The following is a 14,215-nucleotide window of genomic DNA, read 5'->3' on the forward strand; positions in this document are numbered from 1 at the left end:
TGATGTGCTGTTAAATTTTTGCTAACAGGTTAAATTAAAGGAATGATGTGGTTGATTCCTGAAACTAGTGATTCCTATTACGGATAGCTCAACCTACTCAAAAGGGGTCTCTATTGTTTTCCAAATAGTTTTAAGTCATAATGTATTGTTTGCCCGCGTTTTCGTTAGTCATAATTGATTTGGTTCAGGAACGCGTCACTTTTCAGGAATGCCGTAAAACAAACCTAACCTAACCTATCCCATCTATAGGATAACTTGACGAAAATCCTGAAAAGTTAACGGTTTCAGTTTTATGACTAATGATAATATGACAAACAATACATTATGACTTAAAACTTTATGGGAAACAAAGCCCACTCAAAAGTTTGCCAACCCCTACTATAATCAACTAAAATCCATATTTAGCGCATTGGAACATAGCCCCCCCGGATCTTAAGCAAAAGTACGCAGGGGTCAAATTATAAAACTAAAAGCACAGTGGGGCAAACGTGTGTTGGGCAAAAAATTTGACAACCCGACAAGTGCAAGGACGCAATTATGTACAAACATTTTTAACTTACCATTGATAGACCTTATGCTCTTTGAAATAAGGTTTAAAATGGGTAATAGTTAGTACGTGTATTAAGAGCATGTTATGCAAAAATGCGAACAGTTGTAAATCGGGGTTTAAGTGTACTGTGAGGTCAGCTCTCTGGTTAACCTGACGTGTAATGACTGTTATGAGGTTTTAATTGAATAATTATGTTTTTGTTTTTGACTTGATATCATAAGGGCATTTATTTGTGTAATGAGCACAGATATTTGTTCCTGAGTCTTGGGTGTTTTCTATGTATTTATGTAATTAGTATATTATACAGGGTGCTTCCTGTAACAGGAGCAATAAATTAAACTAAAGGTTGTACTCCTCAAACTGACCAACATTTGTTCAGCAACTTTTAAAAATTATGAATCCTTTAGACTTCCTCTTTTTCATACAAAATAAATATTGCCTGCAATGTACGCTGACATCAGTGTGTCTGACGTTGCTTGTCACGCTTTAAACATAACTAAATGTACAATACATTGCGTCTTAGAATAAACTTTAAAGTGTAATAAAAATCAAAACATGAGTTATTTTCAAAAGTTGCTGAACAAATGTTGGTCAGTTTGAGGAGTACAGCCTACAGTTTAATTTATTGCTCCTGTTACAGGAAACACCCTGTATATATCGTTGTCTGAGTACCCAGAACACAAGCCTTCTTGAGCTTACTGTGGGACTTAGTATTTTTTTAATTAGGTATGAACTGTTTTAAGTAATTCAACAGTTTTGAATGATTCACGGTTAGTTTCATTAGACTTATATCGACCGGGATATGAACCGTGATTACCTTTTGTATTGGTATACCCGTGAACAAGATGCATGTAACCGTGTCGAGATATAGGGAGCTCGAAAACAATACAAAAGGTAATCACGGTTCATATCCCGGTCGATATACCTAAGGCTAGTGTTTAAGCGGGGTCCCGTTGTTTCCCATAAAGTTTTTAAGTCATAATGTATTGTTTGTCATATTATCATTAGTCATAAAACTGAAACCGTTAACATTTCAGGATTTTCGTTAGGTTATCCTATAGATAGGTTAGGTTAGGTTTGTTTTATGGCAATCTGCTGAAAAGTTACGCGTTTCTTAATGAAATGAATTATGACTAACGAAAATTCGGGCAAACAATACATTTATGGCTTAAAACTGTTTGGGAAACAATAGAGACCCGTTTTAAGCCCCTTTGTTTATAAATACATGGGTTATTTAACTTATTTACGCTTATGTAAGTACATTTTATTTTCGGGCACAAAGGGAATGCTATTAATCCGAGGTACGCATGCACGTTATATCGTTAAGAGGGATTTCGTTTTCTTAAGGGTCATTAAGAACGGGAACACCCAAATATTCCGAAATATGTTTTTCCGACTTTCATAACCTCGATTTTCATAATCCCGATTTTTTATATGTCCGATATCGAAATTACGACTTTGAAAACCACGAAAGAAGAAAATCACGACTGTGTTATTTTCGAATACTTAAAATCCGATTTTCATATGGACGAAAGCTTAAAGTTCCGATTTAGAAAAAATCCGAAAATATTTTTTCCGAATTTGTCTATTCCGAAAAATCATTGACCGATCGGAAATAAAGTAATTCGGTATTGGGAAATTCGATCTTTTGTAAACTCGGAATAATGAAATTCGTGATTTTCAAAATAAGACTTAAACGCACTTTTTTCTCTCACACGCAAGTCTAACTAACCAAAATCCGAATCGGAGCACCCCACTATCCACGTGGTCTTGTCTGTCCTACCCCTAGAGTGTATGTAAAAAGCCGGAGGCGCGGAGGGGAAGCAGCTCTCGCCCGCCGTAGCAAAGCGCAGAGCACAATGTGAGCCGAAGCGGCGGAGGCGAGCATTAGTGCCTGCGCTTTGCTACGCAAGGGCGAAGAGGCTGCTATGCCCGTAGCGCCGGAGCAGATGCTCCGTAGATGCCCGTAGCGCCCAACAAAAAAACTGTTGCCAGAAAAGTGGCTTAGGTTAGGTTAGAACTGCAACCCCACGAAAACAAACTGTTGCCAGAAAAGTGGGTTAGGTTAGGTTAGAACTGCGACCCCACGAAAACAAACTGTCGCCTGAAAGGTGGGTTAGGTTAGGTTAGAACTGCGACCCCCAAGAAAACGAACTGTTGCCAGAAAAGTCGGTTAGGTTAGGTTAGAACTGCGACCTCACGAAAACAAACTGTTGCCAGAAAAGTGGGTTAGGTTAGGTTAGGTTAAACATTGCCAACATTAACAACATTAAACATTTTATTAAACTTTAACGGGTAGCTGCAATTTCTTTGTCTACCCCGAACATTTTTATTAACTAATTTCGGGTAGTTTAGTGGTGTTTTATTAATATCTCCGTTGACATTTGTTGAGACGTCAGTCTTTCCGTGACCACAGCTGGTGCAACTCAGCTGAAACGTCGGAATTAAAGGTAAAAACAATGAAATTATATCGCGTTAGACCCGTTTGTGTAATTAAATATGTAGCAAGCCGAAGCTGCGGAGGCGAGCATTTATTGTGCCTGCGCTTTGATACGCAAGGGCGAAGGGGCTGCTTTGCCCGTAGCGCCGGAGCAGATGCGGAGCACGAATCGATAAATTCGGAATTTTAAAAATGGCGATATTTAAAATAGGAGTCACGTGGAATCGGAATTCAAATTTTCGGAATAATGGCATTTCGGAATTCGTGATTTCAAAAATCGTAAATGTTAAATTCGGTGTTTATCACTATCAGATTTTTTATATTCGGAATTATGTGGTTCGGAATTTAAAAAAATCGTCTTTTTTGCTATTCGGAAATATACACTTTCGTGATTTTCATCGTTCGTAATTACGACAGTCGGAATTTTGATGGGTCGAGCATTTAAAAAACGGAATCATAAAATTCGATATTTTAAAATTCGGCATAAAATATTTCGGAATTATGTAGTGTACCCCATTAAGAACACTTTATTTAAAAGTTTTTCATGTGTATAATTTATAACGGGTTGTAAACAGTTTTACGTAAAGTAAAAAATATAGGGGTTTGTAAAATTTTATGGCAGATTTCAAATTACAAGAATATATTAACTAGCAAAGTGAGAGTAACATTTATTAAGATAAGTAACAACGTTAGTGTAGGTAGGACCTACACCTGGGGCCCTTCGGCCGTGTACGTAACCGACCTTTCGTAACTGGTAACGAAGGAAGAAAAAATGATCTTTGTACGATACTGGTTTCGAATAAAGATTATTTTTTCTTCGTACGTAAGCATAGTTACGAGAGAAGAAATTTTCTATTTGAAATTACGAAAAAAGACTATCTATTCCTCATACGTAACTGAGTCAAAATGTTTTAATCATCAATAGCTACAAAATTCCTATGTGACTTAATAGAACTAAATTTACTTGTGACGGGTTGAAACAAATATTATTGCTTTCTGCAGTATGACCGGTTAGAACAAAATTTTGGTGTGACGAGTTGATCCTAAATCGGGAATACGATACTAAATTATGCCCTTAAACGGATCATTACATTATGCGCCAAGCAATTATTTTAATTCATTATACAGTTGCTAGTGTACTAGGTGCACCAAATTATAATTAAATGATAATATAGATCTATTAAGCCTTTCTTTGTAATTAACTAGTTTTTTCCCGCGGCTTCGCCGGCGTACTAAGACTACTAAAAAATGAGGTTTTCCCCAAACAAACTTTGAACCCCCATTTCACCCCCTTAGGGGGTGAATTTTGAAACATCCTTTCTTAGTGCACCCCTAGACCTTATAAGGAACCTACGTGCCAAATTTGGAATCTCTAGAACTAGCAGTTTGGGCTGTGCGTTCATATGTCAGTCAGTCAGTCAGTTTCGTTATGTAATCTAGTCCTTACTTAGTCTAGGCGAAGGATCGTATGAAGAAAATTAATTCTTACTATGTAACTGGTTACGAACCACCTTCGAAAGATGGTGACTGATTACGTACGAGAAAAAAATGATCTTTATTCGAAACCAGTATCGTACAAAGATCATTTTTTCTTCCTTCGTTACCAGTTACGAAAGGTCGGTTACGTACACGGCCGAAGGGACCTGGGGGCCTAGTCAAGATGCCAAACGTTTGTGCCGTAGCGAACGAAACGCTAAATACATATTATATCTCTCTATGGCACTAATATGGAAGAGTGATAGGGAGATATTAGCGTTTTGTATCGGGCCCTTGATGTAAATTTTTGGGCGGTGCGTTGTCTATATATATTATTACAGTTGACTGTACAAAACTGTAATAGGTTAATAGTTCGCCTTTGTGCTATCATCTTCGATCCGCAGGGCAATTGCGAAACTGACAGCGCGGCGGTCAGAACATGGCCAAAGTCGTTGTATGGGTGGCACGGTACCCTAAAAAAAACAACGGGTTGCAGAAGTGAACACTCAATGATGTTGAGGTTAACGCCATCTAGCGTTATTTCGTCGCATTACTTGAAACCCCTAAGCACATCACTGTTAGTACTCGAGTTATATTAATACCAGTTAGAGCGAAACTCACTAGATGGCATTTAAATCAATAAAGAAAAACTTAATACATTGTTCGATCAGGTGTCCGTCTTACGATCACGTAACCGACAGACGGTCACACGATCTGTCGCGAGTTTAACATTTTTTCCCCACCTCAAAAAGTGCACAGCGCCGCTAAAGAAGTTTTCACTTCAAAAATATTTCGTAGTTTTTATTATGGCATCGCTTCTGAAGTCTTCTGAACAGAATACCTACGTGACAGCCCGAACCGCCTCCTGGGGCCTTACCATGATGTCCTTATTGCGACTTATCCATGCCAAAATGCAGCTTTCTAGCACTAACGATCACGGAGCAAAGCCTCGGACGGTAACAGACGGACAGTATGGCGAAGCTATAAAGGTTCCTAATTGACTACGGAACCCTAAAAATAGATGAATTTGAAATTATTTTAGTATTTTTTCATTCGTGGAGGAGGTGTAGTGGGCGCTGGAGGCATTTTATGTTCCGAGAAACTTCGTGGCCTCTGGAATGAAAGACGCAAGGGTACCCGTAGCATGAGTCACTGACAGTGTCAACACTGACATATACGCGACCGTCTACGTTTGGTCTACGTAATTTACTTGCTATACATCTCGCTCGCACTAATATGCCAGAACGAGCAAGATGCATGGAAAGTAAGTTACGTTCACGTTATATAGCGTTTATGTTACGTGTAGCGTAGCGTGTAGCGTTGACGACCGGTCTGGCCTAGTGGGTAGTGACCCTGCCTGTGAAGCCGCGGTCCTGGGTTCGAATCCCAGTAAGGGCATTTATTTGTGTGATGAGCACAGATATTTGTTCCTGAGTCATGGTTGTTTTCTATGTATTTAAGTATTTGTATATTATATATATCGTTGTCTGAGTACCCACAACACAAGCTTTCTTGAGCTTACCGTGGGGCTTAGTCAATTTGTGTAATAATGTCCTATAATATTTATTTATTTATTTATTTATTTATGTCAGTGCCAAACTGGTGGTAGCTGTACTGAACGGTAGAGCAAAAGACATCAACGCTCTCATTTAGATTATCGTACTGGACTGAAAAGCTCTCCATTATATCACGATTGTATAATAGTTATTTTCGATACAAGTGCGAAAAAGAGGAAATTCGAAACGAGTGGCGATAAATTAAAACACGAGCGAAGGGAGTGTTTTAAATCGACACGAGTTGTGAATTACCTATTCGCACGTGTATCGAATAACGTTTTAGAGTACATTTGGCACTTTAAAGTTTCGACATACGCACGAAAAATGCTATTTTACGCACTAGTGCGGAAAAGTAAAATACTATTTTTGGATTTATGATGAGTTTAAACTACTAACTATTAAATACAGTCAAGATCCCTATTAAAGGCATTTTGACGTACCTAGAATCTACATGTACAGTCACCGGCATAAATATATGACTGTGGGAAGCCGTACAAAAATATCTGATGCTCCATTGGAGCCATAAGTATATGACGACACTACCTCGGTAAAAATATGTGATGCTTTGTGGCCGAGAAAAATATCGTTAGTCTGTATCCGCATAAATATCGGATCGGGTCGCTTAAAAATATTTGATTACTCATAAAAATCAAAATTATCTGATTATTCACATCTGGCATAAATATCTCTCCACTGTGAAAGCAAATATATCGGATGCACGACGGACCGCCTATTATATTATGTATTAAGTATCTGTGCGGACAACTTGCAAGCGCCTACTGACCGCGGCGCACAAACATATCCAGTTTAACATTTGCCGTTTGCCACATTTTTCCTTTGAACTCTGTGCCATTAAATAACGACTTCGTTTGTTCGTCTACAAACGTAGTCCCCATTTTCCTCTCTGAATATTGATATTATGTAAATAAAATACATAATTTGATATATATTAACCGCTATATGGCCCTTTCTGACTTTTTTCGATTTTCTTATTATTATATTATGAAGAATTAGGAGCGAAAATTAAATATACAAAGGATGATGTTCCGCTCCAATACAAGTTTGGCCCAACACTCGCTAAACATGGGTGGTATATTGTTAGGCTCCAAACACAAAATGAAAGTCCCGATAGTTATTAGAAATTCACGGACACTTCACAGAACATTATAAAAGCGGAATTTCTCTACGATTTTGAGGTTAGGAATTCTGCCTTGTATCGGGCCATGTTAAATATTAAAGCTCCTAAATAATAATAGTAATTAAGAATAAAAACAAACGAAGGGGAATAGCTGTGGTTAATATACATCACACTGTGTCAAAATAGTTTCAACAATATTAATATCTAGACAGGAACTAATAGGTACGTTTGTATGGGAAGTCGGTTTCGGGGCGGTTCACTTTCAGGTATTTACATACTTACATATACAGTGAAACCTGGTTAAGTGGGACCTGGATAAGTGAGAAACCTCTATAGCTGGGACTCATGGTGCGGTCCCGACACTTTAGTACTGAATTACCTCTGTTAGTGATAAAAAACGAACCTCTATAACTGGGATTAGCTGTTGTGATTTTATAGTCACATTTACCTCTATAAGTGAGACAGAGAGTGTATTTTACCTCTTTTACTGAGACTATATTTATAAGATTACATTTTCCTAATTGTTTTTTTAGAATTGTATAGGAATTGACCTCTGTATCTGAGATAACGTCAATCTATGACCTCTCTAACTTGGACTTTATTGATCAATTTCCGTATTCTTACTAACTTTTAGTCTATGCACAAATTCCGCATTTGCTTAATTGTGTCTAAACGACTTCAAGTTTCATCTTTCATTTAGTTACTTTATATAGTTAAAACTATCGAAACGAAAGCTGATTTTTTGATAAGTAACACAATAAACAGATTTTCATTTAATACATTTCTAAGACGCAATGAAGTCGTATCAAATTTAATTGAAAAAATCTATCCTTTGGAGAATCATTCAAAATAAATTCAAAGAAATATTTAAACAGACTTAAAAAGTATTTAGGGACAAGGATTATTTTACCTTATTTATTTTTAAAGATAATTACAAAATACCTTATTAACCACCTCTATAACTGAAATATATCCTCTATTCTCACCTCTATTAATGGGACCCTCTGTAAATGAGACAGACATTTATTTGTACCTGGCTAACTGAGAGCCTGGGTAAGTGAAATACCTCTTTAAGTGAGACAAATCTGCTCGTCCCTTGAAGTCTCACTTATCCAGGTTTCACTGTAGTTTGTCAAAGGACTGTCTCATTTCAAACAAGGAGAGAGTGATACTATCTTTGTCTTACACCAGTACTAGCACCCAAAAGAAAAGGATGAGTAAAGTTTTTTTTGTTCTTATTTACTAACAATTTGGTTTGGCCCACTATAATTACAAACTTGACCTTCGTTTTACATTTACCTGCAGAATAAAATCCTAATTTAAACCAGACCCCATTAAGTTGTCTTAATACGTCTAATTTTGGCGTTTTACTTGTTTTTATAAATGTGGGCATCTCATAGTAGGATGATAAAATCTAGTCAATTAAGTATAATGTCAGATTTGTCTTAATTGCAAACATTTATAACAACACTTACATTCATCTTCCTCGCGTTGTCCCGGCATTTAAGGCATTTTGCCACGGCTCGTAGGAGCCTGGGGTCCGCTTGGCAAGTAATCCCAGTAATTGGCGTGGGCACTAGTTTTTACGAAAGCGACTGCCATCTGACCTTCCAACCCAGAGGGTAAACTAGGCCCGTATTGGGATTAGTCCGGTTTCCTCACGATGTTTTCCTTCACCGAAAAGCGACTGGTAAATATCAAATGATATTTCGTACATAAGTTCCGAAAAACTCATTGGTACGAGCCGGGGTTCGAACCCGCGACCTCCGGATAAGTCGCACGCTCTTACCGCTAGGCCACCAGCGCTTATAACAACACTTATATTGTGTACTACTTATTATTAAATTATACAACGGGACTTAATCGCGTATCTAAGTTTTAAGATTTACCTCTGACGTTTCGAGGACGGCGTTGTCCCCGTGGTCTCGGAGAAGACTGGCTTAAGTTGACATCAGCATCGTCTAACCGCGCGAGTTTTTGGAGCTACCCGCACTTGGTCTTGTTTATCCGCTTGAACGTTTTGCGCACTAGGGATGTCACTCTGTCGACACACAAAACTAACGATATTCGATTTATCGACTGTCGATATTCGTTTACGCTTACATTTACTAATGACTGGATTCCATGTGGATGAGATCTTGAAACCCTCGTCCCGATTGAAATTACTATGTTTTTTGATTTCAAAGGACAGTTCGGTTCGTTAGTCAACAGAGCACAAAATCTGTGTGACCCTGAATATTTAAAGAGCGACATGTCGCATATTCAGGAGGTACTAAGGAGGAACGGGTGCAAGGTAAAAAAGTGGCAACCCAGACGGAAGTCAAGAGGAAAACGTCCTGATGTCTCCAGACAACCGGCATTTTTGCCGTATGTAAAAGGGTTAACCGATAAAGTTGGCACGGTACTTGGAAAGTACTCTATAAAGACGGTGTACACTCCTTTATTCAAAGTAGCAGGGAGCCTAATGTCACCGAAGGACGTTATTCCGTATCAGTCACCTGGAGTTTACAAAATTGATTGCAGTTGTGGTAGTTCCTATATCGGAGAAACAAAGCGCACAATAGCAGAAAGAGTTAAGGAACATATTGCAGCTGTCAAAAATCGTCAGGTGAACAAGTCTGCCGTGGCTGAGCATTTACTGGAGTCAGGACCAAACCACTGGATTGAGCTGCATAACCCTAAAATCCTGTCCACGGATCGTCATTTCTACAGCAGGAAAGTACGGGAAGCCATTGAAATCAAAAAACATAGTAATTTCAATCGGGACGAGGGTTTCAAGATCTCATCCACATGGAATCCAGTCATTAGTAAATGTAAGCGTAAACGAATATCGACAGTCGATAAATCGAATATCGTTAGTGTTGTGTGTCGACAGAGTGACATCCCTAGTGCGCAAAACTTTCAAGCGGATAAACAAGACCAAGTGTGGGTAGTTCGAAAAACTCGCGCGGTTAGACGATGCTGATGTCAACTTAAGCCAGTCTTCTCCGAGACCACGGGGACAACGCCGTCCTCGAAACGTCGGAGGTAAATCTTAAAACTTAGATACGCGATTAAGTCCCATTGTATACCTAATTTAATAATGTGTAAAAATCGTGAAAGTTTAAATCAGTGTTGTGTACTACTTATACACTTGTACTTATACACTTATACTTGTACTTGTAGTTTATAATAAGTGAATAATTAATATTGTCCTTCGCTGCCTGAAACACAGGGAATCCTAGTTCAGGCATTTGTAAATCACTTGTCTTTATAAATTCTTAGTCTTTAAGAGCAACCACTGTACACTTTTCTCAATAAGTACATTATTTGTATTTATTTGTATTTGTATTTATTTAACTCTCAATTATTAATTAATTAGAGTCGGTCTGTTTATCTTATTAATGTATTCATTGCTGCATTTATGGATAAGATATTATTTAATACTATTTGCGAATTTCCAGTAGTCATTTAATTAGTACTTGCAATTAATTTGATTGTAATATCGTGAGAAGTTTTGATAGATGTAGATATAGTAAACATTACAATTTAGGTCAATGACGGATGTAGAGAGACCCACACTAGCGTCTGAGCGTCGGCGCGGCGTCTAGTCAGCTCAGCGCTATGGACAATGGCGTCGCTGCGCAGTTGCGCCAACGTTGCGTCGAGCAGCAGCCATAGGGTCACACCACACTAGCGTCTCCCGAGCGTCGGCGTCTAGACAACTCTATGAGCGCAACCTTATAATTTCGCTCGTACTGCCATATTAGGGCGAGCGAGATGTATAGAAAGTAAGTTACGCAGACGTTAGCGAATATGTCAGTGTCAAACTGTTGGTAGCCGGTAAATGTGATATTTCGAAATTATTTTCTTAATACTCATACTTCACTGCTTACATCAAAACAGTCTCTAAGTAATAAATATACTTTATTTATGTATGAAGCACGAATCCTCACAGAGTGCTACCGCGAAAAACGAAAATCGAAATTTTGTTCTCTGCCTCTCTATCATACTTGCAAATTCGAGCGATAGAGAGGCAGATAACGAAATTTCGATTTTCGTGTCGCGGTAGGTGCTCGGTGTTGAAAACGATATGTATATAACACCCCGTAAATGATATCAAGTAGGTGCTAATTGTATTGAATGAAAGGCCCTGACTTAAATTGAGTTTACGATCCTAATATTAAACAAATTTAACTAGGAAAGGAGGCAGTGAAGATTGGCAAATTTTTGGGTTTGAATTATTAATTGCATTTAATTTATAAGGTCACATCAAAAACTTGAATACTTTAAAACAGAACATATTGATTTTTAACAAAGTCAGGTAGAAGAATATATCTAGTTCTACTCGTAAACCATAACTTTGACATTTTCCGTAGCCACATTAGGAAAGCATACCTAAAGGAATGTATGTCGATAAATAATAACATCTCACGACTCGGAGTCCCTCAAGGTACGATCCTCGGTACGGTTTTATTGAGCCATTGCTTTAAAAGCAGACATTAGGGTAATGGCCTCACGTAATCACGGTTATAAACGATGATCTCAGGAATTTGATGATTTGTTTACACCTGAATTTAGCAGGTTTATATACCATTATGCCTAGAATTCACTGTGAGAAATATGCATTTGCATACCCACACTATAGTTCGTTTTTTTAGCATTAGAAAGAACTTGAAAGAAGGTAAGCGATCTTGACATGTCTTTTAATTGAAAAGCGCTTTTTAAAAATCAGTAACTATTACTTATGAAAGCAGAAGAATATAAATGATCGTATTAGATTCATAATTGTTACATACTTGCCGTAACTTATTTTTAAAATATGTTTTTCAATTAAAAGACACATCAAGATTGTTTACCTTATTTCTAATGCTAAAAAAACGAACTATAGCGTCTCCCGAGCGTCGGCATCTAGTCAACTCTATGGCTGCTGCTCGACGCAACGTTGGCGCAACTACGCAGCGACACCAGCATGTTCCATAGCGCTGACTAGACGCCGAAGCTTAAAAGACGGTGTGGGTTGGCCCTTAAATTTGCAGGAGCCCGTTTGTCAAAAGCTTGTAACTTGTAATACAAGCGGATGTCACTTATTTGACAGCTTTTGTTAGAAAGGGACTTCCACTTGTATTACAAGTTACAAGCTTTTGAGAAACGGGCCCCAGGTGGCAACTATTAGAGCAGTGTCAAGCACATTTTACGTTATTTACAGGTATATCAAATTCAAAGAATATAATATGAATGTAACCATGAATTACGTGTTTTTAAATAAATTATGTTTATGTTTAAAGGTAGGCCCAATCATGTCGAGGTTAAGTTATTTAACCAGCTATCACCATGATTATCAAACACTGTTCCCTTTTATGCGTAGCCCTTAAAGAGATCACGAAATTACGAAATTGAAACCATTTAGAGCTAAAATGTTTGGGACAGTGACCGTTCTGGCTCTAAAATTGTTTATTCTTAGTGTACCTATCTATTAGTTTTTTTACCACACCAACTGGTAAAGGCTCTCCTGATTCAAAAACTGATAGTAAAGTTGCATTTTATTCACATGTGAGGCAGAGTAATCAAATGCAAATTTGGATTTGTTTTTGTTTTTTTGCTGGTAGAATTGATTTTGAATGATAAATATTTAATAACATTAATTTGGAATTAGATTTGGTTTGATATGTTGGATATCTTACAGTTAATAATTCTTTTCTTCGAGTTGGTGTGGTGAAATAGTTTTTATGTTTCGTTTGTATATACTTATGTGTTGCTTTATGTAGGTGTATGTATATTGCATACCTCGCAACCGAGCTAGCAAATCTGTAGCAGTTGTACGTCAGGGTTATCACTACTACGCATAAACTAAAGTACTTACAAAAAATATTTTTTCTTTGTTTTCAAACACACCAATATTTTCAAGCAATGAAAATTCCATGTTAATATTTGAAAGAAATGCGAAAAAAAAACGTGATTTTATAAACAAAATAACAGATACCTACATTGAAACGCATCTAATATTGACATTGATTTGTTAATTTATATTATTTGACAGTAAATTAAACCGAGTTATATCGGAAGAGGGTCAACAGGGTTCTCGATCAATTTTATTAATCTTACATACAATAAAGTTAAAGCAAAATGGTTCATCATAATCGCCAACCCTGACACAAAACTGTCATTTGCTACGGTTTTGCTAGCTCCGTTGCGGGGTATATATGTATATAGTTATATGTGTATCATATGTAAGTATTTTTATTTCAGGTGTGGTAAAGAATAACTACCTTGGTTTTCATTTTTTCAGGAAACGATTTAGTATTTTCTAGTCAAAAAACTGTCGAAAAAACGCTGCCTTAAAAAAGAAATGCCTCACCTAAAAATGAGTACATATCTACTCATAAAAACAAAATTCATGAAAAGTATTCAAATGATTACAAATTAACAACTTGCATTCAAATTGATAGCAATACAAATATGTAATTTGTCTGCTGAGGTCATTCTAATAGTTGTATCACAATCAGTAATGGATGATGAATGTCAAGTCATTTGTCATGATCTGGGTGGTCGGTTGGTCGGTCAGCCACTCCTAACTGTTTGTAAATAAGTCATTTTTATAAATATGTATTCTGACCTCTTTAAATTGTCTGGTTAGATTTAGGTTCGTTTATTTTAAATTTGTGAGGTGATTGATTGGGATCTTGAAATTTGAATTTTGATGTTTGAAAATGGCTATTGTGCCAATGACTGAATCAATATTTTTCGGAAAGTACGGTAAAACCACACAAACAAATGACTTCATTTTGGTATCAAGAGGCGTGATCGAAATGACTTCCTGTTGTTTTACCAACCAGAGAGACACTAAGCGTTTCGTTATCGAAGCGATAGCGATTGTCACCTTGGCTAGGCCGGCAGGACAACTTATTTCCTTTCGTAGGTAAAATTCATAGCAATTAACTATGTAGTTCCTAAAGATTTTAACCCCATAAAATACATCTCAATGAAGCGTGGATAATATTAATTGTCAAGTTATTTTTATCACCGCTATTATTATATTATGTTTATGTGCCATTGACCTTATTTGGCAGGTTTTC

The 14,215-nt window shown here is 37.2% G+C and overlaps 1 protein-coding gene across 1 annotated transcript in view; it reads left to right on the plus strand.

Moving 5' to 3' along the window:
* Positions 1 to 14,215, plus strand: part of LOC134655105 (probable protein BRICK1-B) — a 321,261-nt gene that overhangs the window by 193,453 nt on the left and 113,593 nt on the right. The gene's annotated exons all lie outside the window — the stretch shown is intronic.

Source organism: Cydia amplana, chromosome 16, assembly GCF_948474715.1.
Source record: "Cydia amplana chromosome 16, ilCydAmpl1.1, whole genome shotgun sequence".
Classification (NCBI taxonomy): Eukaryota; Metazoa; Arthropoda; class Insecta; order Lepidoptera; family Tortricidae; genus Cydia; species Cydia amplana.